Genomic DNA, 23,468 nt, shown 5'->3' on the forward strand with positions numbered 1-23,468 from the left:
AATTGGCAGGGAACAGCTCAGAAAGCTGCCCTTCGCTGATGTTTGTGCACGAATCTTTACCATCCTCAAGAAACAAAGAAATCCACCAGCGCCTGAATGGTTTACTGCTGATTTTTTTTCCTAAGGAAAACTGTCTGGATTTTAGATTAGCTAAGTAATGTTCTATTTTCTACAAGAAGCAGGTACCTGACATTTTCCCAGTGGCAGGCACATCGTATCTTTGTAGGATTTTCTTGTCTTGTTTCCCATTTAGCAAGTACTTTATTTAGCTGCATTTCATTAGGAATAATTTTAAGCACCTTAAAGTACTCATGAAATTCAAACCACTGTAATAAGCTGTAACAGTTCAGCTCTGCATTGCAGAAACCTCTGTGTTTATAAGGCAATACACAATTTGCACAGCAAATCTAACACATTTCGTATCTTCTTTTTCTTCTAACAAAAGATGTTTCATTAGAATGGGAGAAAAGGCACATCAAGGCTTCCAAATGTGGTGTATACAGGAAGAAGGCCCCCCACCCCCGCCCCAATACCCAAATTCACCAAAGCGTACATGCAGCTACAGGTTCTGTTCTTCTTGGTTGTTGTCTATTTGTGCCATTGCTGGGGCAACAGCTGACCAGACACGCCTTCTCACAAGTGTGCATATGTGCCCTTGGGATTAAATCTATAAATTAATAGGCGCTATGGCAGGCTGCTGGGTTTGACTCACGGGGGTGAGAAGCGAGAACTGAAACTGAGTGGTTTAGACACTTGTAGCGTGGTGGAAATGCTTCATATCTCTCTAGGTCATGTATAGCATCATATACAATCAAATAACAAGTTTTTTAGAAGATACGTTGTTACGGCTGGAGCACTGCCATGGTTTTTTCTATCGTTTTTAGTAAGCTGATTATTAGCCATGCTTGTTACCTGGAATAATCCCCAGGGAGGACCCCACATGTCTGGTGAGCAGTGAAAAAAGATTCCTTTAGTGAAAGAGTCTATGTAGTGAACTAACACAGTGTTCAGGGTATGCAGATACTGACACTAACTAAAATAATGATTTCCATTACTAATGCCTCACCCCAAGAGGAGTTCAGAACTACTATTTTGTTGAAAAAGACAATTATGATGATTGTGCTTATTAATATAAACACAGCATATATAAGTTTGGATAGTTCTTTAAAAAGATCTCTAAGTGAAGCCCATCCTGCCTGAAAAATACCCACACTGAACACTTAAAGCTATGTTCCAAAATCCATGTTTAGGTACTGAAACATAAGCAGTTTGATTTTAAAGGTGCTAAGCAAACTCAGCTCCCGTTGACTGGAAAGGGATCTGTGGAAAGGGATCTGTGGCTTCTCCGTGTAAATCACGTCACTTCTATTAAGGTGTCTAGATATGATTTTAAGACCCTTACCAGGAGCAGTCAGCTTTGGAAATCCTGGATAAACAGCTCACAGAAGCAGGGTGATACACAGCACCGAGTAGCTGTGTCGATTTGACTACATGTAGAAACGCACAGAACATACAATGAATGATGGGAAAGAGGAGAGAGGATAAGAAATGTCCAAGCACTAAAAATCATGTACATGTACAGAGGTATGTTATAGCTTGCACAAAAAGAGAATGTTATGGCTTCAACATAAATAAACTTGGACTTAGTTTTAAATTAGCACCTACTCCTAGACCCTGTGTATTTCTTGGAAAAAAGTAAAATTGATTCGATACCATGGTAGAGCATGGAAAACTGAGTAGTTTCTGAAGCAAGTTTGTCAGAGAAGCTGTCTGTACTCAGACCGTCCTGTTCATTAGGCAAAGATGGGGAAGATAAAGGGCCTGGACAGGAGTTTAGACAATATGTATAACAAATAGAATAGATACAACAAAATATATTTCAATACATACTACAGAAGGCTCCGTCTTCCAGATGAGGAAAACATCTCCCCTAGATTGATACACACTTCCTTCTAGCGTACAAGGAAAACCTAGCCTTTCCCAGTTCCACTAATAGGCCTGCCTTATACATCCCTCGGTCTCCACAACCCCAGTGCACACAGGCACTATCTAGAGGCCAGAGTACAGTGATAATAAATTCAGTGGGTTACACACCACCTCTCTGCTCTCTGCACAGACTTTCTGATTATGCTTGTGGCTAACATTAACCCACAGTGGCCATAAGCACTCTATTGCTTTTTATCAGTGACCTATAACAACTCTTCACAGCTTGTGCTATAAGACTTTAACCTGCTAAATGAGGGTAAAGGCTTCCATGGCACGCCATCAGCAAAACCACCAGGATTTTAAGACTGCCACATGCCTGAAGTATACTATAACATGCACAGAGAAGCAGGAATCCATTTCCACTCAACAAACTGCTGGTTTCCCTTAGTGTCCCTGTGGAAACGACGATTGCCAATTCACATTTTGTAGGCAGCATGTTGTAAACAGCCAAAGAAAGCTGCTGCTCCCTTGGTCAGGTGTTGCCAAGGGACAGCAAAGAACAGTGGTCACACAGACTGCGTCTCAGACGTGTGTCCTTGCCAGTAGGTGAGCAAAGGTTGGTTGGGAAACTCTGCATTGCAGCATTACAAGAAACTTCTTAACAGACCAAACTTCCCACGCAGCTCTCCAGTGCTTAAGAAGTTCGGCCACTGCTTGGTCTTCAGCACGCTCCTGCTGCTGTCTGGGGATGTTGGGCAATTCCAGGCCATTTGTTTGTGTTACTGTTTTCTTTCTAAACGTCATTGTCCAAAGGAATAAACTTGAGTGGAGCTCGAGGGTTCAAAAAGTTTCTTAGCTAGGCTGTCCCACTGCTATTTGACTTGAAATGAACAAAAGGAGATAACATAAAGTATATCTGGATTCTGCAAGTTGAACTGCTGCTCTGCTCCTGAGCAGAGAGGTCTAGCGTTCTCATCTTTGATGTCACTTGCAGTTAATGAATTTGCTGGCAAGGCTGTTAGCGATTCACTGTGTGCTGAAGCACTCTGCACCTAATGGCTCTCACTAGGGAAGAGAGTCACTTCAAAAAGTTTTTTAGAAAGGGTTTTGCAGAAAGAAGCACTTCTAGGAAGAGAAGAAGATAAAGTAATTTCAGATTTTGTTAGATACTGGACCATCTTCATCTTTGATTTTATACTGTGGCAGTCCAGAGAGTTTGTGCTCAGTTACACTGGCAGGTTTTTCATTCTTTTGAGGTTTCATGACTTCTTGGATTGTGTTTCTTACAAATACCTGGCTCTCATGGTTTAAACCTCAAGTACTGAGTAACGTATCATAGCTGGACCTTAAAGTCTGTCCTTCAAAAGTTGCTTTTCCCTTCAGTTATCTGAAAAATTGTGAGAGGCCAGTCCACCCAGTTCCACCCCAACTGAGACATACCAGGAGAGGTGGCCAGATAGGCAGGCCTCTTGCCAAACCAAAGAAAAAGAAAATGGTATTCTGGTTCAACATTTTCTTTTGCTCCGCACTCTATGAGGCCAAAACTTGACAACAACATTTTGAAGGAAATAATTCTTGCTATTTCTACGCAAAAAACAAGTGGGACAGAAATCTGCTGTTGAACAAGATCCATCAACTAGCTAGTGGAAAGCAGGAGTATTAAGACTCTTTGAATTAGACAAAAGGTAGAGATACTGTGGAATTCATGATTATTTAATTCACATGAATTTGTCACAACACTTAGACCTCCTCTTTCTTCATTTTGTGTCCTGCAGAAATACCAGCTCACATCCTTGCAGTCCACTCATTTAAATTTAAATAATTTTTTGGAAAGGCAAATTCCTCTGAAGCCTTTAGTAATGTGGCTATTAGAATACAGAAATTTAATTCTGTGGTGTAAGCACACACCTTCTACGTCTAATACTCAGGCCATTGCGATTTGGCACATAACATGACAAGATGTCAGGTTTCCTGATGAGAGATAGTGGCTGGGATGCTGAAAAGAATGGACATTCCCTTGGAACAGGTTCAGGAATCTGATTTAACTACAGGGCAGGCACCTAAACTAGTGCCTGCTCAATGTGATGGATGAATTAACTAGTAAATCCTGAAACTGTAATTTCTCATTTGTCTTTGGATTCTGAAAAACTTGTATTTGAAGCTTTTTGAATGCTAATGCATTGCAGAGCATGAGTACTTAGCCTTGGAAAATACTGCTGATGGGATACTTCCGTCCTCCACTCGGTGTGGGCTCATCTCCAAGTCGTGGACTACGTCACCATCTTTGGGATCCAGCGTCTCTGTGCCATTCAACATTTAGCAACTCTGGCAAAAGCCAGACAGAGGGCTGGGAACCAGTTTTCTCAAGGGAAAAAATGTCCTTTCATTGTTGGGCTTTCTCTGTTCCTGGGCATGTTAGATTTCACTATTAATCCTGACACAGACCTCATACTCAAAACATGTCTAAATAAAGCCCTCATATAAATCAGTATTTATTATTCTAATCTCATTTAGGTCATACAGTGGCGTACAACAGCACAAATGTACGGCCTTAACTGATAATCCTTAAGGCAGCCAAAGCTTTCATTGGCTTCAAATAAATTAATGCCTATGCGTCAAGGGCAGGAACTCACCCGCACAAACTAATCAGAGTAATGCAAGTAGCTTTAAAGCAAGAAAACTGTGGTTTCATAATTTCAGCCAATACTTAACCAGAAGAATACTTTCTAGAAGAATTAAATACGTTACTCAGTGAATAGAAGATGGAAAGAGATTCTGTGAAACAGAAGCATCAGAGCGTCTGTGCCTTTGTTTCATTTTGGAGTTTTGTCTCTATTAGGATGGTTATACATAGATTTCAGGCTCCTCTGCAGACTTCCCCATTGCACAACACGCAATAGGAGCAGACTCAAGCTTGGAGATGCAGTCTGCATTCCAGACTGGTAAGAAAGTCTTGAACACCCTGAAATTTCTGTCCATGCTGCACGTTCCTTGGGGCTTAAAACAAGACTCAGCAATCTGTAGATCTAAGATTAAAATGCACTGAAAAGGATTTGTTGCTTTTCACTGTTTAAATCATTTTTTGCAGCCTTCAGTTTCCCAGATGCCTCCATAATCCAGAAGAATACTTTAAATCCATGTTAGCTCAAGTAGAATATATTCTCTCCTTTGCTAGCTGCCTCTGCTTTCTTTGACTTAGGGTTTCTCCCCTTCTTTGCACCCCTCCCCACGCCCCTCTGGAAAAACCCATAAAAGAGGAACTAAAGCAGTTAGGTATTTCCCTTCGGTGGGGATTCCCTTAGATGTATCAGTCAGCTGGGTGTGAGCTGACCAGAAAAGGGAGGTGGGCTAGATGTGGACTGATAACAGAGGGGGGTGAATTTGAGTGCTAAAGATCATTTGGCCCAGCATCTGGGGTTTCATATCATGTATGACACATGCTGGCAGGGAACATGTCTTCCCTTCACAAGAACCTTGATGAGCAAAGAATAAAAGCCTATTTACATAGGTAGGATTTTAGCCACATCCAGTAAAGGGAGTTAACTCATTTTCTTCGCTTGGCTTCTGATACTTAGACAATAGGAAGCATCTGGCTCACAGCTAATGAAGCCCCACATGTTAGAAGTCATCTGCTTCCACCCTGATTATCTGCTTGTTCAAGCAGCTCAGAATTCAGCTGTGGAAGCAAAAAGTCCTGAATCTTGTGAATCCTTCTCAGGTTAATGCCTGGGGAGGGTTTTTAACTCCAGTAGCCTAAATCTACTCCAGTTGGTGCTGACATCCATATTAGCTCAGAGGACTGTGCCACGTTAGGAAGTGGGCTCACAGACGGTCTGAGCAGCTTGATGTTTCCTCACTTTCCTAAACTGCATTTGGCAAGGCTGCCCTCTGAATGGTCACTGCAGAAACTTTTCAGCCATAGGGCTGTCCTTGGAGTAGTGATGAAGACATGTTTGTTGGTGAGGGGCCCACAGAACTGTCCGGCCTTTCTGGGATATAAAAGCAGGGTGGAAAGCAGCGGCCAGTGTGGCTGGAAGCAAAGGATTGAGTCTGGGATGGTGAGGTGATGTAGCTGTGCAGAGGAACAACGAATACCTGAGCTACGTGTCAAACCTACGGCTCAGGTATTCCCACAGGATGAGGTTTCTTTGATCATTAGTGAATCTGCACTTAAGACATCTGCAAAGACTTGAGAGACAAATATAACTCCTGGGCCAAAACCAAATAGTAAACACACCTTTACAGCAAATTCGCATTCAACATTTAACACACAAGATTCAGCCAACAGCACCCTTCCTTGCCCTAGACATGCGTATCATTTGTATGTTGTATCCTATGTTTTCACGTGTGTATTTGTGCTGTTACTTTCCTGCTGCCGCGTGACTTCTACGAGCTGTTAGCCCACACCTGTGGGTGAGGGACTCTGGTAGCTCCTCCAGGTGCCAGCAGCGGAACGGGAAAGCGCTGGCACGTTACTCGGCGGGGCAGAAGGGCGTCACCTACAGCCCCCGGACTGAGCTGTGTCCTCACCCCCTCCGCGGTCCCTCTCCGTCAGCAGAAAGGAGGCAAAGACAGTCTGGGCCCCTCGCCCCGAGCCACCGGCCCTCCGGCCCTGTCCACCTACGGCAAGGGCCAGGTAGGGCTCATCACGGCCTCCCCCTGCTCTGGGAGTGGCCACGGCCCGACACCCCTCTCGCCCCGAGGCGCAAGGCCACGGTGGTGGCGGCGGCGGGGGCACGAAGGCAGCCCCGGGCTCTGAGGAGGACGAGGAGGGGTGTGAGGGAGCGCTGAGCTGGAGAGAGGCGGGCTCTCCGCCGCCCTTCCCCTCAAACAACGCGGGCAGGGGGCAGCGCCGCCCTGGCCCCCGGCCCCCTCCCCTCACCCCGGCCCGGCGCGGTCTCTTCGGCACCACCGCGCCCCCTAGTGGCGCGGCGCCGTGGCCGCAGCTCCGGCCGGGACCGGCTGGAACCGGCCGCCGGCGGCGGGCGGGCTGTGGCGGCGACGCGGGCCCGCCGGGGCAGCGGGGCTTGGCTGCCGGCCTGCCGCTCCGTACGCGTAGCCGCTTCGCGTGCTGACGGCTGGGCACGGCTCCGTGAGGAAAAAAGATAAGAACTGGGAAAGGTTTTACCAGCTGCTTGTTGATGCGTTTAAATTCCGTCTTTGGGGTTTTTTTTAAATTATTATTATTATTTGCAGGGCGAGCGCAACAACTTCCACTTACGCACTTCAGGGCAGAGGCGGAGCTGGGCCGGGTGCAGGAGCAGGCGGCCCGGCGGGTCCCCGGGGCGCGAGGGCCGGTGCCGCGCCGTTACCTCAGGCCGCGCCGTTACCTCAGGCGGCGCCGCGGCTGCCGCCTCCCCCCCCGCGGCCCCGGCGGGTGCGAGGGCTGTAACCCGCGTGCTGCGCGTCGTGCCCGCTGTGGCCGGTTAAGGCTGCCAGGCGTCGATACACAGCATCCAGAGTTCTATACTGTAGGAGGCCGGGCGCGAGGCAGGCCGTTGGCTCCTTTCTGCTGATGGCCTGACAAGGGCGCACTGAGAAGGGATTGCAGCAGCTTGCTTTCCCCTCCAGCGCTGCGTGTCCTGAGGGCATCTGCTCTCCTATAGTGCCTGCTTGTGAAGATGCCTGTTTTCTGCATAAAACTCTGCTGGAAGAGAAAGAGAAGTTGTTGCATAGGTTCATGTCCTTCAGCCAGCTCCATTTGGCCAGGCGGTTTCCTGTCCCGACCAGCAGCTTTTCTGGATTAACCCCTGTCGCAAAGCAGTAACAAGCACCGTCCTGCTTGTTCTGATTGCTCCTGCAAGATTTTATTTGTTCGTGAGCTGTGTCTCAGTGGCAGAAATCAATTGAGCTTTATCTCCTCCTTCTTAACATCATTAAAACATATTTGTGTGAAAAACAAAGTTAATAGTAGCTGGCTTAACAAAGTACTGGTTTTATTGGGGGGAAAAGTGCCAAAAATATATTGTATGTTTGTAAATGGAACTGCTTTTGCTTCTAACAGCGTAAAATAAAAGATGATCATTTCATGAATTTAATAATCATGCCAACTATTTATGTTTGTTTATACCATGACAGAACATTAAATGCATTAGACTTCAAATGGCCCAGCTGAATAAATTGCCCTAGTGGGTGGAGCAGAGCAGAGAACTGTAAAAGTGTGAAAAAAGGAAACAGTGAAAAAAGAGGAAAGGAGAGGGTTTGAAGAAAGAGAGCTGCAGATGTTGTTACAGGAACTACATGAAAGAGAAACTGCTTGCAGAAAGTAAGTACTGTGCAGATCTCTTAACCTTTGGGGGATTTTTGTAAAATTCTCACAAGCAAGTTGTTGATGATGTCATCATGTGGATAGCAAAAACTTTGTCATTTCTTTTCATAAACCTGTGTCTATGTAAGTTTATTACATTAAATAAGCATCTTAGTTACAAGTATAATTCCTTAATAATCATATTTTATAATACTTTTGTAATAAATCATAATTATAAAAATAAATAGAAGCATATTGCGTGGCTATATTAAGTTAATATGTTATTAAATATGAATATAATTTAAATTATAACTAGATAATAAATTCTAATGTATAATTATTAAGTAATAAGATATTAACTATTTAAAAATTAGGAAATGGTGGAATTAAGCTTGTCAGTACAAGTTTTGTTTGAACCCCTTTGCAAGTGCTTTTTGGTGTTATCTTTAGTGATTGTTTTTTCCCCAGGGTCCTTGCTTCATTCAGAGGACAGAGTGGTAGTGCAACAGGTGTTCTAGGGGGAACCAGAGTTGTAAGGCAGTGATACGGTTGTTTGTAGTGTGTGAGATATATGCGAATTTGGTGTTTGGTAGAATAAGGGTTTCTGTAAGGGCATATCAGGTCTTTGTAACTACAGGATTAGGAGAGCTGAGGAGCTTTGCAGAGAGGAGAGGGCAGAAACTGTCCAGTGCTACATGCTGTGAAAGGAAAAAGGATAGCATGATTTAACAGCTGGGATGGAGGGCCAGGAGTAGGTATTTATCCTGGACATACTTCTAACACCTCCAGCTGTGCTGTCTGTAGTTTATTTTGGAGCAAAATCCAGTACAATACAATGGCAGATTTCCAATCCTCTTATAGAACAGACAACATTGCAGTAAAAGGACTTCAATCATTTTAGCTATTAAAACATTTTAAGAGGTGTGTTGCTGTGTGCAGCTGTATTTGCTTCGTCTTAACTATGCCATTGCAGGGAATGTTTCATCAGAAACTGCTGTCTTCTGTTTTATTTTTCACATTTTGTTGGCCCAGATTTTTTTAAAAAGTAATGCATGTCTAAATCTCAGCTAGGCAAAGGTGGTACAGCCACTTGATTAATGAATAGAAAAAATATACAGAATTTCAAACTACCTTAATGAAAGAAAATGACCAGCTGAATTTGAGTCTGATTAATCAGTATGAAATGTTTTGAGATATGTGTAACCTGATTTGTTGGTTCGAATGTGAGAGACGTACTAAAGAGACCTCAGTCAGTGGCATCAATGACAAAGCTAAAATCAGAAGCGATTTTAACTAATTGACAATGCTTCTTGGGATTGTCATATGTTGGGACTGCTTGTCCCAATTGTTTCTTAGGTCAGTGACATCAGGTGTCCATTACATATGTCATGCTAAGTATTGGATTTTTTGAGAATACAAATTATAGAGAACTACAAGTGTAAACTGGTACTCTTACGAGGCCTATGGCACTAGGCCGTTTATTGCATCTTGCTAAACATGCGTCCTCTGTTCAAAGACATGGCAAAAGAGTATAAAGATATGAAGAAGAAACGGTTTCCAGGACTGTATCTTCAAAGACAGGATATGCAAGCATATGTCTGTATGTTCAGACAGCTTTGGTTATAATTTAGTTAGGATCTTACCAAATCTATTCTAATGGCCTATTTTATTGTGTTTATGTCTATCAATAATTTTTAATTAAGAGAAGCAAAATAGTCATGTTGGAGAAAGCTTGCAATAAAAAAGCCAGTGTGATGTGATAGAAGTCAGTTGGGAGGTGGGAGGGTCAGTTTCCCCCATAGAGCTCTATAAAAATGAGTTGCACAAGAAAAATTCAGTCTTCCAAATGTTTTCATTGAGACATGCTAAATGTAAACTATTTTAATTTGTTCAGTTTGCAGGACTTTGTAAAAAGAAAGTGATTTTTATTTAAGAAAAGTGAAAACATGAAAGCTAGTTATTTGCACAGTATATCCTCTTTATAAAAGCCTTACAGTGGTATATCAAAAGTGAATTTAATGTTAGAAGACATGAGGTATATTTTGGAAAAAAAAATCCTTTCATTAAAAAGTAAAGCAACCACCTCTCCTTCTGTGCTTTCTATTGAAAACACAGTGACTGACAGAGATCCTGAAAAATTCTCAGCCTTTTTTAATTCACTGTAAAATACAGAGATTAGTGAGAAGATAGAAATGTCTCTGTCACATTTTGTGATAGATACCTGTGTATACAAAGCAGTTAAAAATCCTGAAAACTCAGCAGTAACAAATTGCATCCACAGTCTGACTGAGTGTGTTAGCATTCATTATGTATTTTTTGCTTTTATTAGCTTCAACCTCATTTTTCATAATTTTTTACATTTAAGCAATTTTATGAGGAATTTTTTTTTTATTCGCTTTGATAATACAAAATCTGAGTGTTTCTAAATTCTGTAAGAACCTACACGCTGCCAGATTGTTAGAAACAAGCTTGAGCATCACCAGAATTGGAATAGGTAAATTTACTAACAGGGCTTACCACTTGTCTTTTTGGGCAGGAACAGGTAATGTTGATTTTTATCCCCCAGCTCAGGGCCATATTTCTGTCTTGGAAACTATGACTCTTTTCTTAGTTGAGGTCACTGTATATATGGATTTCACTCAAGTTTGTATAATACACTGGCTGAAGATCTAATCCAATGTGAATTCTTACACGTGGTCAGGGTGTCCAGGAATTTGTGGTAAGAATTAATCTAGTCACTGCATATGTATTCTGTGTCGCTCCACTCACACGATCTTGGAGAGCATATTTCAAATGCAGTCTATCCATTTAAATTCCACATTAATATCCAAACTCCATGTAGTTACAGTAAGCAAATGTAATGGCTATAAATCACCTTTCCCAGTTTCAGTGTAGATATTTTTGGTTATGTAATTGGTAAGAGTAATCAGAATCAAATATACATATCAGCCAGCTCTTGGAATCACTGCTACTCTTCAGGAGCAGCCACTGAAATAAAAATAAACTGTATTAACCTGCATGAATGCACATACACTAAAAAGAAAGAAAATATCCCCCCCCAATAAATATGTAATCAGATCATGAACTGGTTTAGGTAGACCGTTACTTTCAGTATGGACCTTTGTCCCCTTCTGGCAAGCATCCTCTGGGAAAGACAAATGCCTTTATTTCTAAAAGATGCTCAGACTGTGGAGTGAGATGTGTCAAAGAACCACCTAGTTATGTCTTTTCACATCCTTACTGGCATCCTTTTTCCTAACTTGGGAACACACGCAAGCTTAAGTAGGTATTTACTATTACACAGCTCTTCCAAGCATACACAGAGCAACAAAGGTTTCCTGATCGTTTTTTTTCCCTGTCTGCATGTGTTTTTATTATTGGGTACCTCGATACAGCTAAAGATTTTCTATAGCTACACAAAATAAAGATTTTTAGATCAATAATTTACAGGTGATCTTAAAGAAAAAAAAAACAAGTTAAAATGTGCTGAATGTGCTTAATCACAGAGAGTCACTATTTATTTCTGGATCAAATGAAAGACTTTTTTTTTGCAAGCTCTCATGCAAACAGACACCCTGTCTTCTTCATACACAGTGGCTTACATTTTCCTTTTTTGTTTGAATTTTGCACATATCCAATGGCCAGAAATCTTGGAGGAAGAAAGATGATGATGATGATAATACCCAATTTAACTTTTCATTATAAGCTCCCAAATAAGGTTGGTACTGTAACTAAAGTGCTAACTAAGATTAGTCTGTTTGGGAAATATATCTTTTCACATATGGCAACATAATTTATGAATCTTGTCATTAACACTAAAATTAAGTGCTCTTTCTGTGCACAAGCTTTAAAGTCACCGCCCCTGCTTTTAAGATATGTATGTGTACAGTGACTGGAGGCAGCTGGAGGCCACTTACAGAGAGCCTGACCTATTAGCATGTTTAGTAAAAAGGTGTATTTCTGTAGATTTAACAGAACAGATCTAGGAGCAGCCCCCATCAGCCCCTTTACTGCAGGTGTCTTCATGGCAGGGGCCAGCGGAGGGTGCTGTTGCTACTTCTCTGTACCAGAGCATGGTGGAAAAAAAGGGGAGCGTAACGTTGTACTGGGAGAAATACAGTGTGCCAGCGTGGGGTCCTGCGGTTCCCCTCCCAGCATGGCCTGTGCAAACCCCCGCCCACCACAGCCTCGAAAATCTACGAAGGAGTTAGTAACGGTTGACAGCGAGCACCACCTCCAGTCTGAAAGACAGGGTGTGCTGGCTATGGTGTGACGGGGGGAGGTCGGGGAGCAGGAAGGGAACAGCTTTCTTTGAGAAAGAGTCTGCAGCAGTGCTGCAAAAAGCTGTGTGGTAGGAGTCTGTTGTTTGTCTCGCTTTCAATGTGTGAGGCTTGACGCATTGGCAGGCAAGAGGTTCTCGTCAGTCACTGGACTCAGTCTGTCACACTAGGTGTTTGAGTTTGTCGGAGCTCTATTTTGAAATATCTCTGTGGAGCTGCACAACAGGGGTTTACCTCCTTTAGCATAAGCTTTGGCTGCATAGGTACATCCTTTGTGGTAAGCTTTTGCTTCCCCTGTGATATCGTAACTTCTTGGCTGCTTTCAAGCAATGCTGATGCCAACTTTGAAAAGTCACCTTTTAGAGGTTGCAAGGTATGCAGTAATAAAAGTATCACGTATTGTAGGCCATGCATGTTAAATAGGATACGTTTGGATCTTTGCTGGTTGACTTCACAGGTATGGGACCTCTGACAGGGGAAAACCTGCTGGAGCCCTCAGCTTCTGCTTCGTTACATCTGCAGTTTGCCAGATATCCTGAAGAGAAAGCCTGAAATGCTTTCTGAAGACAGAAATAAACTATTAGACATAGGAAGCGGGAGTCAATCTCAACAAGAAATAACTTCTAAATCCACAGTTTAAGCCTCTTAGTGCCTCCTGTGTGCTTCTCTGCCTTTTTGGTTGGCACTAACTTCACCCAGTTTTTGCTCTTTGGAGCAGTGCCAGTACCTTTCTTGTGCCTAGCGAGTCAGGCGTGCCTATTCCTTTCCTTTCTCTAAGCGTCCTTCCTTATTATTGAGTGGCAGCATTTCTCCTTTATTCAAACACAGCAGGCACTCATTTAGGGAATTCACTCATCTTAGCTGAGCATTACAGAAGATAAGAGAGATCTTCAGTCGAAGAAGAGATCCATTTTTTTCGTGCAGAGTGCCAAGACCAGCAGGATCACCAGACTTTGGGTTTCATTTGGTAGGGCTGGGAGTGTACGCATGGTTAGGCAGCAGTCTACCTCTTGCATTTTTGCCTGCAGGATTGGATAGCCCAAGTTGTTCTCTTCTGGTTGCCGTTAGGATGTGATCAGCCCGTGTTAAAGTGAATGGGACAATTCGCCTGCAGAAATGCTGGCAATGACAGGGCTTATATTTGTATCCTCTGGCTTAAAAGACTCAGGTTCTCTTTCTCTTTGCCATCATCCTTCTCTCATCTGACTCCTTTTTGAAATACGGTTTTTCCCCTCCCCGGTTTATTCCTTCTCAATTGAAAAAAGACATCCTCAAAGTAAGGAGTGAGGTTACTGAGGCCAGTGGAGTTCCAGCAAGCTGCTGCTTCTGAGTTCTGGGTCTGGCTCCGCCACAGCCAGGAGCAGTTGAAGGCAGCTGCTTCAGATGCTGGGACAGTAACTGAGTTGTTACTCTGCTGAAGCAGCACGTGCAACATATATTTGTATCTAGTACCAAGAGGGATAAAGCACGTTCAGTGAAGATGGGCTCTTTGGAGGTGACAAAAGTCTTGTCCTTAGGCAAGGCTGAGCAATTTGGGGGGGATTTCTGTTTAAGTCAGCCTGAAAAGCCTGAGAAAACTGTAGTACACTGTAGGGAATGTTCAGAAATCGTAGAAACTAGAAAAAGTTATCAGAGTTAGTGGCTGTGAAATAATAAGGGTAATGTACTTGTAAGTTCTTCTGTACATATAATATATATGATACTAAATATAAGCCCCAAGGTTGCAAATGCTCAGGCAGAAATGTTCCCAAGTTTTGGAGGACACTTAGATGCATGAAACATGCAGGACATGGCATGGTGATGAATATGTGGAAATTAGTAGCAGCAAACAAGAGAATTAAGTTACTCTTGGTCGTAGTTTACCATGTAATGTGGACATGATGCTGTGGCAACTTTAAAGGTAAGGTGTTATTCAGGCAAGAATCATTGCAAGCAGTTCCTCTCTAATTCTCCTATCTTTGTACTTTGCTGTCTTTGGATAGAGGGTTATTTGAAAAATACTGCGCTGTCAGGGGTGATTTGCTGCTGCTGTTGTGTTAAATCAGTCTGTTTGTTTTACTTTACTCTGAAGCATACATCCTGTTTTCAAAGTGATGGCACAATTTATGGAGATCAGAAACAGCTTGCAGATATTTAAGACCAACCTTTTAATTCTACCACCACACAGAACGGAAATTGTTGCAAAAGTTTTGTATCTTTCTCTGCTTACTGAATTGTAATTTGTCAGTCATATGCCCCCCCAATAAGGCTGAATTTGGCAGCCAGCAACAGAATTCTTTGTTACGTATTCACCTTAAGAAACTGACTCTTGATTTTTCCTTGTGATTTTTTTATTCATTTCTGCCATGTGGTAGCCCCCTGAATATCTGAAGTTGGTGAGCTTTCCTGAGGCTTGTGAGCATTAACAACTACACAGCTTTACACTCCGGATACCCACAGAGGCAGTTATTAATTGAAACTGGCATTTGTCTTGGGAATAAACACGATCTGCTCCACTTCAGAAAGCTAATTCTGATTGTCCGGAAATCTCTACTGAGTTTCCTGTGTGTCTTCTGATTTGCCAGGTGGACAAGCTGCATTTCTTTGGTGCCTTAATTTTTCTATTTGCGAAGTGGAATAATACTAAGTGTTTCCTAAATCACTGGGAAAGGTTTTGAGATTTGACAGAGTAGTAATGGAAAGTGCTGTTGAGACTATTATACTGTGATTGCTGTATGAAAATCTGCTTTATGCTTTAGCACTGCTGCAGGGAGTAGGCTGCAAAAAATAATTAGATTTTGGATGAGGCACAGTCCTGTGCTGAGTACTTAAATAACTGAATTGTACTTACTAATATGGAAGAAGCAGAGGGCAGTAGACTTCCTTCAGGAAGAACACAATGCTCTCATTCGTCCAAACACTGTGGCTCATTCTTCAGAAGTTAGATTCCCTCCTCAGATGATAAAAATGTGAATATCAGTACATCCACAAAAAGCAATCATTTTGTTAAAACTTAGATCCAATGTAATACACATTTTTCCCCATTGTTTGTTTTCAATAATTGCATCTCCAAATATTTTCAGGCAATATAAGCTGTGTACACATGGTGAATAGGGGTCTCTAAATGGCAATTTCATATTGTAGTTAATTGCTCTAAAGGTGGGTGGGATTGCTGGATCGGATCATTGTTTTAAGGGACAAATACATTAAATACATAAATTGCATAAATAAGAATTACTATATTTCAAGGGGGAAAAAAAGAGAATTAAGGAACAGATTTAAATGGTCTTATTTTGGTTAATACTTTTTCTTTCTTAAGTCATTTCCTTAAGTTTAGTGGCCTTACTTGTAAATAAGAATAACCCATGCTGGCAGAACTGTGCTTTGAAAGATCTGTGCTGCTGGAAAACATTCAAATGTTTTTCATGCAGGAAGTTTGAGAGAATCATAAAAGGTTTGCAATTAAAGGAAAACAGACATAAGTTTCTCTGAGAAAGAGCTCAAGGAATGAGAACGGCTCAATGAGCCATAAAGTGGGTCAGCCCTAAGATCCCAAAAGGTTAATAAAAACCTCTTCTGGAAAAAGACAAGGAAGGAAACTAGGAAGAACATAACTGGTACAAAGTTAAAGGCCCTTGCGGGGAAAAGATAAAGGAGGAGGATGTTAATGGTGGGTTCAGAGAGCTCAAGGGAGAGAAGACATGCAAGAAAGATCATTCAGGTAGAAGTCCAATAGTGACTGCAGAGCAAGACCAAATAATTACTTGAAAAGGGTTTTGGTAACCTTTCATTTGCAAGTGTAACTTTTTCAATTGTAACAGTCTTGCTGTCTCTTCTCCTTGAAAAACTTACAAATATGCCTCTGACTGCAGATATACAGGTACATCTGTATTGGTAAATGAGAGAGGGCCAGGGATCTCTGTCATGCACTGGACCCCTGAATATCCAAACTCCTTAAGCGTTAGCTGATTTCCTGCCTGCTCCCAACAGCTATTGCCAAGACAAAGCACAGGAGCAGTCTGGGGACAGTTTGCTCCAAGGACTGCGCTCAAAAGACAGTCACAAGCCAGGACCAGACTTCGTTCTTGGCCCCATCTAATCTTCCAAAGCTAGCTCAAAGGCTTTGCCACTTCGAATACCTGCACATACCCTTGTGTCACAGGCTGTGGCTTGTGACACGTACCCTGAGTCTTGTGCTGTAAGTAAACCGCTGCTGGACTGCATAAGGGTTCACTTTATTTCAGAGACTCTGAACTGCGGGGGGCGGGGGGGAGAAGTGTCCTAGGGCTACAGTAACCCAGCAGAGATCATGGGCTAAATGCTGTGGAGTGTGGACACAGCCAGTGAGATCTAGGGCTTAGCAGTTTGGATACAGTCCAGTCCTTGCTGCTTGGCCTCAGGGATCACACCCTGTCCCTCTTTTAATTGGGAGTGTAGACTACACACAGAGTTTGTTCTCAGCAGCCTCTTGTAGAAAAAAAGAGAGTTCCTGCTTTTCTTGCTCCTACCCTGTCACTTCTCCAATGAATAAGTTATTGCATCAATCCTAGTGTTTGCAAATAATTCATCTTTTTCCCAGGAGCAACATGATTGTTTCTGTGCAGAGTTGCTTTAATGCAGGTCCTCATGTTTTATTGTTGCTCTGTAACAAAACTGCAGTGTTACATCCTAGGCTAAAACACTAAACTGTGTTTGGGAAGGAATGAGTGGGCCACTGTTTATATTAGTCTGCAGATTCCAAGTGAAGTGGACAACAATATAAGCCCTTGGGTCAGGAAGAATAAATAGCTGTAATTCATGGAATTACTCCTGGATTTTTGGGTCTGGACTGTTTCAAGCCAGGGGAAAGTTCACAGTCTTTACACGGTTTTTTAGAAAAGAGGAGAGAAAAATCTTCTTTCAACATTATAGATGCATGGTATGGTACAGCCAACTATATGCATTATGTCGAACTAATTTTAAACCTAATTTATCTCAAAGCACACAAATTAGGCCTTCAGATTAAAAATGTACTGTACATTGAACTTATACATGTCTAATCTAAGAATAAATGATTATATTTATAGCACCTCATAGCTACAATTTCAACTCAAGGTACTAGAAATCTTATGAAGAAAAAAAAGAAAAAGAAATTTAAAAAACGGTGAAAATACTGAATTGTTATGCACCAGTTTTTACTAGCATTTTGTGTGGAATGATGAGTAGAATTGTCAGTCCAAAATTTTGCCTGTTGGCAGTGTTCTTGGAGTCTAAGATAATGATTCAGCCATCCTCAGGCAAGCTTTTGAGAAGAAACATTTTAGACTTTGAGCACACACTTATGTCCACCGCACTCAGCAAATTATCTTAAGCTCACAAATGAATTTCAGTAACTTGTAGGAAACCTTGGTGTGTGCTGAGTGGATTCCTGAAGGCAGAAAGCCTTTAGTGTAGCTAACTTTGAACCAGGAGAGGTCAGGAAACACATCATCTTTTTTTGGATGGAGAAATTTTCTTTCTTAGTAGACCTTGTCCAACAAAGAAAACATTTACAGGCAACCTCATTAAAGGAAATATTAATACCTAGTGTTCAGTCTGGCCAGGCATGGACTTATATAGGGAACTTTATTCTCCCTCTATGCAGGGCTTTCACAACTATCTCTACATGTAAAGATGAGCCACAGCCTAATTTTGTGACCATACAGTTAATAAGAATAGGTGTTATCTTTATTAAATATTTCTTCCCTTATCCAGTCCTGTTGTAAAAAACAGTAATTAAAATTGTTGGCCTTTGCTGCACCACAGCATCATCTACCCTGAATGAAAATCAGTTTCTCTGTTTTACTCTCAGCTGCTCAAGGTAATGATGTATTCTCCTGGGTGAGTTTCACTAGCTTAGGCAATGGATTCCACTTCAGAAAATCAGTTTCTGAATTCAGAAGTAAGTCTTTTTCCTTGTAAAAGAGATCATCCAATCATGATGAGGGAAAATGAGTTAAGTGTCTTCTCTAAATTGTCATGATATTTAGACTCATCTGAGAAACCATGTATGCTTTTTCTAAATGACAACTGTTGCAAGGTGTATTATTCTAGCAGGCAGAGAATCTAGGCAGGGCCAGGCTCCATGAAGCTGGGTGCTCTATAGGCACACAAGGAGCAGATGTGAGGTAGTACCTGGGCTGTCACAGAGAGATTGTGCCGATGTTTCAGACTTTGTTAGCCCTTTTGAATGTTTGTAGAAAAGTTGAGGCTCAGCTTCTCTTGTAATCATTTGTTACTGAATTTCTAGCCACCACTAGCATCAGACCAGTGTTTGGCCTCTCTTTTCCTATTGATTGTCATCTAGAAGCTTTGCTGCTGGGACTCAATGCAACATCTTTTTTGTGTGTTCCGTGTACAACTGAAATTCACAGTCATTGCAGTCAAAGTCTGGATCCCAAGTGAAACAGAATACAAAATTTAGCAATGCTTTTGATTTGGGTGCATATTCAATCTGAAGTGATGATTTAACTTGAGACGCATTAAATACCATCTCGTCACCAGACTAAAAGGAGATTTATTTTCCCTGTATGTATTATCTCTGTTCTGAAATCTGACACAGTAAGATATCAGTGGGTCAGAGTAGTTATTTCTTTAGTCTCAGAGTAGATAGGAGGTAAAGGATACGTTTTCCATATCTGTCTTCCTGTCCCGTTCAAATTGCTTTTCCACATGCCATTCCCATTGTTTAAAAAAACAATGTTCCTTCATATTGTAATTGTTTTTTGCACATCTGAGAAACTGGTCATACGTTTTGTCTTCCTGTCTCCTGTGTGTTTTTTTGAAAGTCTGAAGTCAGGTATTGTCTCTTTGGAGTCTTCTGTTGCACAAAGCTTTTAGATAATAAAAAAACAGTAAGACTTGGAGTAGGTGTAGTAGTTAGTGCTGTGCTGACTATTTAAATAGAAGACTAATTATATACCTTCTTGCCCTGTTACAACTCTCTCTTACTACAGAGAAGTCCTAGTAGTCTTACTGGACTAGAGACTCCATTCTTGAAAGACAGCAAGCATTAAGATGTAAGAAGGATATTTTGTTAAAATATAAAAAAAGATAAAAAGCATCATATTTTTCATGTGGCTACATGACAGATGAGAGGATTGTAAGGCTGCTTTTTTTATCTAGCCAGTTTCCGTGATGCTGATATTTTTCTGTTCCATTTTCCATCTCATTTTTCCTAAGTTATAAACTGGGATGAAGAGAAGTGTTCATGCTTCTGTATAAGCATAACTTCACTGCATAACTTCCTCCATGATAATTTTTTTCTGTGCCTTATTAATATAGTTACCAGTTCTAATAATGAGATGTAGGAAATAGATGAAGGTAACCCTAGAAATGTAAACAGTCTCTGTTAGCACCGGATCTGGGAAGGGCCTGAGAGATACCGTTTCTCCCATGCTGCTTGCTCTGCTCCAGGCAGTTACTTATCTGTTACTGCTATGTACCATTATATCACAGCAGTATATCTCTTCTGTACTGACCAGGTCATTGGCCAAGCGTTAACACATCCCCATTCTTGCCCAGCTGTTCTCCCGAACAGGATATGAGTTCCCAAGGACCTTGTCCTTTTGTTGCCCTGTAAGATCTCTGCATGAGAGGAAAAGAAGGGATTCTACAATCTTCTGTACTCTGAACTAATGCAGAGGGTGAGATACAATATTGCCCTTCATGTGCATCTCTTCTCAAGAGCACCTAACAGCGCTTCAAAATTAATCTCTTTCTGTAGAGAGTTCTGCTGCAAAATACACTTTTTTTTAAGTTAAGTTGTTCATGAGTCTTGTGACCTCCATAGTGATACAGGCTCATGTAGAGTTACAGAAGGAATCTCATCATGTTCCACTCTAATGAACAATGAACATTAAGTTCCAAGACAGAGTGTTTTAAATTTATGATGCTCACTCCATGATCTTCCTGCAAGCCTTGCCTTTGCTTGTGACCCTCTGATTCCCATGACCTTGTCTCTCTGAAAAATGCTCCTTCTCAGCAGACCTCAGTCCTATTCTTTCCTGTCATTATCCCAAATGTTCAGTTCTCTCCAGTTTATTACCACATGGTTACTCTGTCCTGTGATGATCCATTCACTAGAATGCTTTGTCATCTTTGGACAGCAGAAGATCATCATGAGGGGCCCAGGGCATTACTTTCCTTCCTCCAGTCATGCCAGCAAAAGGGACACTAACTCCCTGTTAATAGAACCTGTGGAGGAGCTTGAGAAGATCAGGAGAGTCACAATATCTGCAGTCCCCTTTTCCAAATCTCCTCACATGCAGGCAGTGGAAGTTTTCAAAGATACGTGTGTGTGTACCTGTGACCTATTTTGGTCCCGTATGAACATAGAAACTCAAGCCAAAATCTGTTGGGCTGTCTCGTCCCATGATCAAATACGGAATTATTCCTTACGGTCTGTTGTTTAGTAATCCGACCAGCCTAGTGTTGGACTACTCAAAGATTTTGGTCATTCTGCTTCCACTATGTCTAATCTGTGATTTTTCTGAAAATAGACGCCATGGTAATGAAGCATTTTCTGACACTTGGCTTCGTGGCTTCTTTTAGTTATTTTGATCTCCTAGTTATCTGTACTCCTCAAACTCACCCATTAATTCCTCCATCTGTTTGGTAGTACTCTTCAGATATTTGAATTGAAGACACTCCATATCTTTGATGGAAGATGTTAATCAAATCTCCTCCCCATTATCATTTAGCTAAGTACACGTTTGGTTCTTTAACAATTCCTTGTACGTCACTCCTGCTGGTCCTCTGATCTTTTTTATTGTTTCACTTGGAATTCTCTCCAGTGGTGAATTTTCTGTGAGATTTCTGATCTCACAAGTAATCTCTGGAAAAGCAGGGTCATTATATGCCTTTAGAAAATGTCACTTACCTCCTCGTAACACAATAAAGCCTGCTCATTTGTTGTACAGGATCTCAGTGGCTGCTCTGGGGGTGCTCTTGCTTTGTAAACCGCTGTCATATCTGATTTATGATCCATTGAAAATGTGATGTTCTTCTTGGCATTTACTAGCTATGTTCTGGAAGATTTTTCTCGATGGTGTGCTAGCCGGTGATATTCTAGTTTGCATCTGAATACATTTCTTCCTTCTTAAATCTCACTTAAGTCTTTTGTGTTCTCCATTCTGGTTAATGTTAGCAATTAATATCTCCCAATTAATTACATCATGTGTAAGCATGCCTTTCCATCCCTTTTTCAGGTCATTACTGAAGATGCTAGAAAGGACAACTGAAAATATTTTTTCAATCTTAGAACTAACAATTCTCATTCCTCCTTGCAGTGGGAGCTGGATGCAGGGTAAACTTATTCAACCACAACAGAAACACTGCAATCCTCTTAAGGTAAAAACAGACTAAACAATCACAATGTACTGACTAATGGGCAAAGGATTTACCATAACATGGCTATTACTCTGTGTTTTCAACATGCAGATGTAGATATTTAACTCTTCAGCCTTTAAATCAATTTCAAATTTCCTACAATAAGTTTCTGGCTTCCCAGTGGTCCTCATCCCCCAAATTCTGGACATAATAGTAGGAAATCCTAGTTATTATGCGCCTAGAGGCGAATCCTTTCCTGGCGTACCTCGCCCTCCCAGGTGCCCTTACACAATAGGTACAAGGTTCTGGAGCTTGAGGGCCAGGAGGATGAAGATGCGGACAGTGATCCATCCAAGGGGTTGACTAGGGGGAACCAGTCAGCCCCACGCATTACAACAGTCACTGGTAAGAAAAAAAGAAGGGTAATTGTCACAGGCGACCCCCTTCTGAGGGGAACAGAGGGCCCGATATGCCAAGCGGACCCATCCCATAGGGAAGTCTGTTGCCTCCCTGGGGCAAGGATAAGAGACATTACTAGGAAGCTCCCTAGGCTGGTAAAATCGTCCGATTATTATCCACTATTGGTTGCTCAGGTTGGCAGTGATGAGGTAGCTGATAGAGGCACAAAGACGATCAAAAGGGACTTTAGAGAACTGGGGCGATTACTTGAAGGATCAGGAGCGCAGGTGGTGTTTTCCTTCATCCCGTCAGTAGCCGGGAGGCATACGGAAAGGAACAGGAAGACCCATCTCATTAACACGTGGCTCAGAGCCTGGTGCCAGAGGTGGAATTTTGGGTTTTTCAGTCATGGGACAGTTTACATGGCACCAGGCCTGCTGGAGACAGATGGGGTTCACCTGTCGCAAAGAGGGAAAAGGATTCTGGCTCAGGAGTTAGCAAGCCTCATTGAGAGTGCTTTAAACTAGATGCAAAGGGGGAAGGGGATAAAACCAGGCTTGCTAGGGATGAGCCTGGCGTGGCATGCCTGTGTTGGAGAAGAGATCTATAGTCCAACTGAAGTGCGTTTACACCAATGCACGCGGCATGAGCAACAAGCAGGAGGAGCTGGAAGCTGTTGCGTGGCAGGAAAACTATGATGTGGTCGCCATCACAGAAACGTGGTGGGATGACTCACGCAACTGGAGTGCTGCAACGGATGGCTACAAGCCCTTTAGAAGGGCTAGGCAAGGAAGGAGAGGTGGTGGGGTAGCCTTGTACGTTAGAGAGTGTTTTGATTGTCTAGAGCTCAACGAAGGTAATGATAAGGTTGAGTGCTTATGGGTAAAGATCAGAGGGAAGGCTAATAAGGCAGATATCCTGGTGGGAGTCTGTTATAGACCACCCAACCAGGATCAGGAAACAGACGAAGTATTCTACAAGTGGTTGGCTGAAGTCTCACAATCTCTATAGCCCTTGTTCTCATGGGAGACTTCAACTTACCAGATATCTGCTGGAAATACAACACAGCAGAGAGAAAGCAGTCTTGGAGGTTCCTGGAGTGTGTGGGAGACAGATAACTTCCTGACGCAGCTGGTAAGCGAGCCAGCCAGCGGGGGTGCCGCGCTGGACCTGCTGTTTACAAACAGAGAGGGTCTGGTGGGTGATGTGGTGGTCAGAGGCTGTCTTGGGCTCAGTGACCATGAAATGATAAGAGTTTTCAGTTCTTGGAGGAGTAAGGAAGGGGGTCA

The sequence above is a fragment of the Platalea leucorodia genome, assembly GCF_965183815.1.
Source record: "Platalea leucorodia genome assembly, chromosome: 3".
NCBI classification, from domain to species: Eukaryota; Metazoa; Chordata; class Aves; order Pelecaniformes; family Threskiornithidae; genus Platalea; species Platalea leucorodia.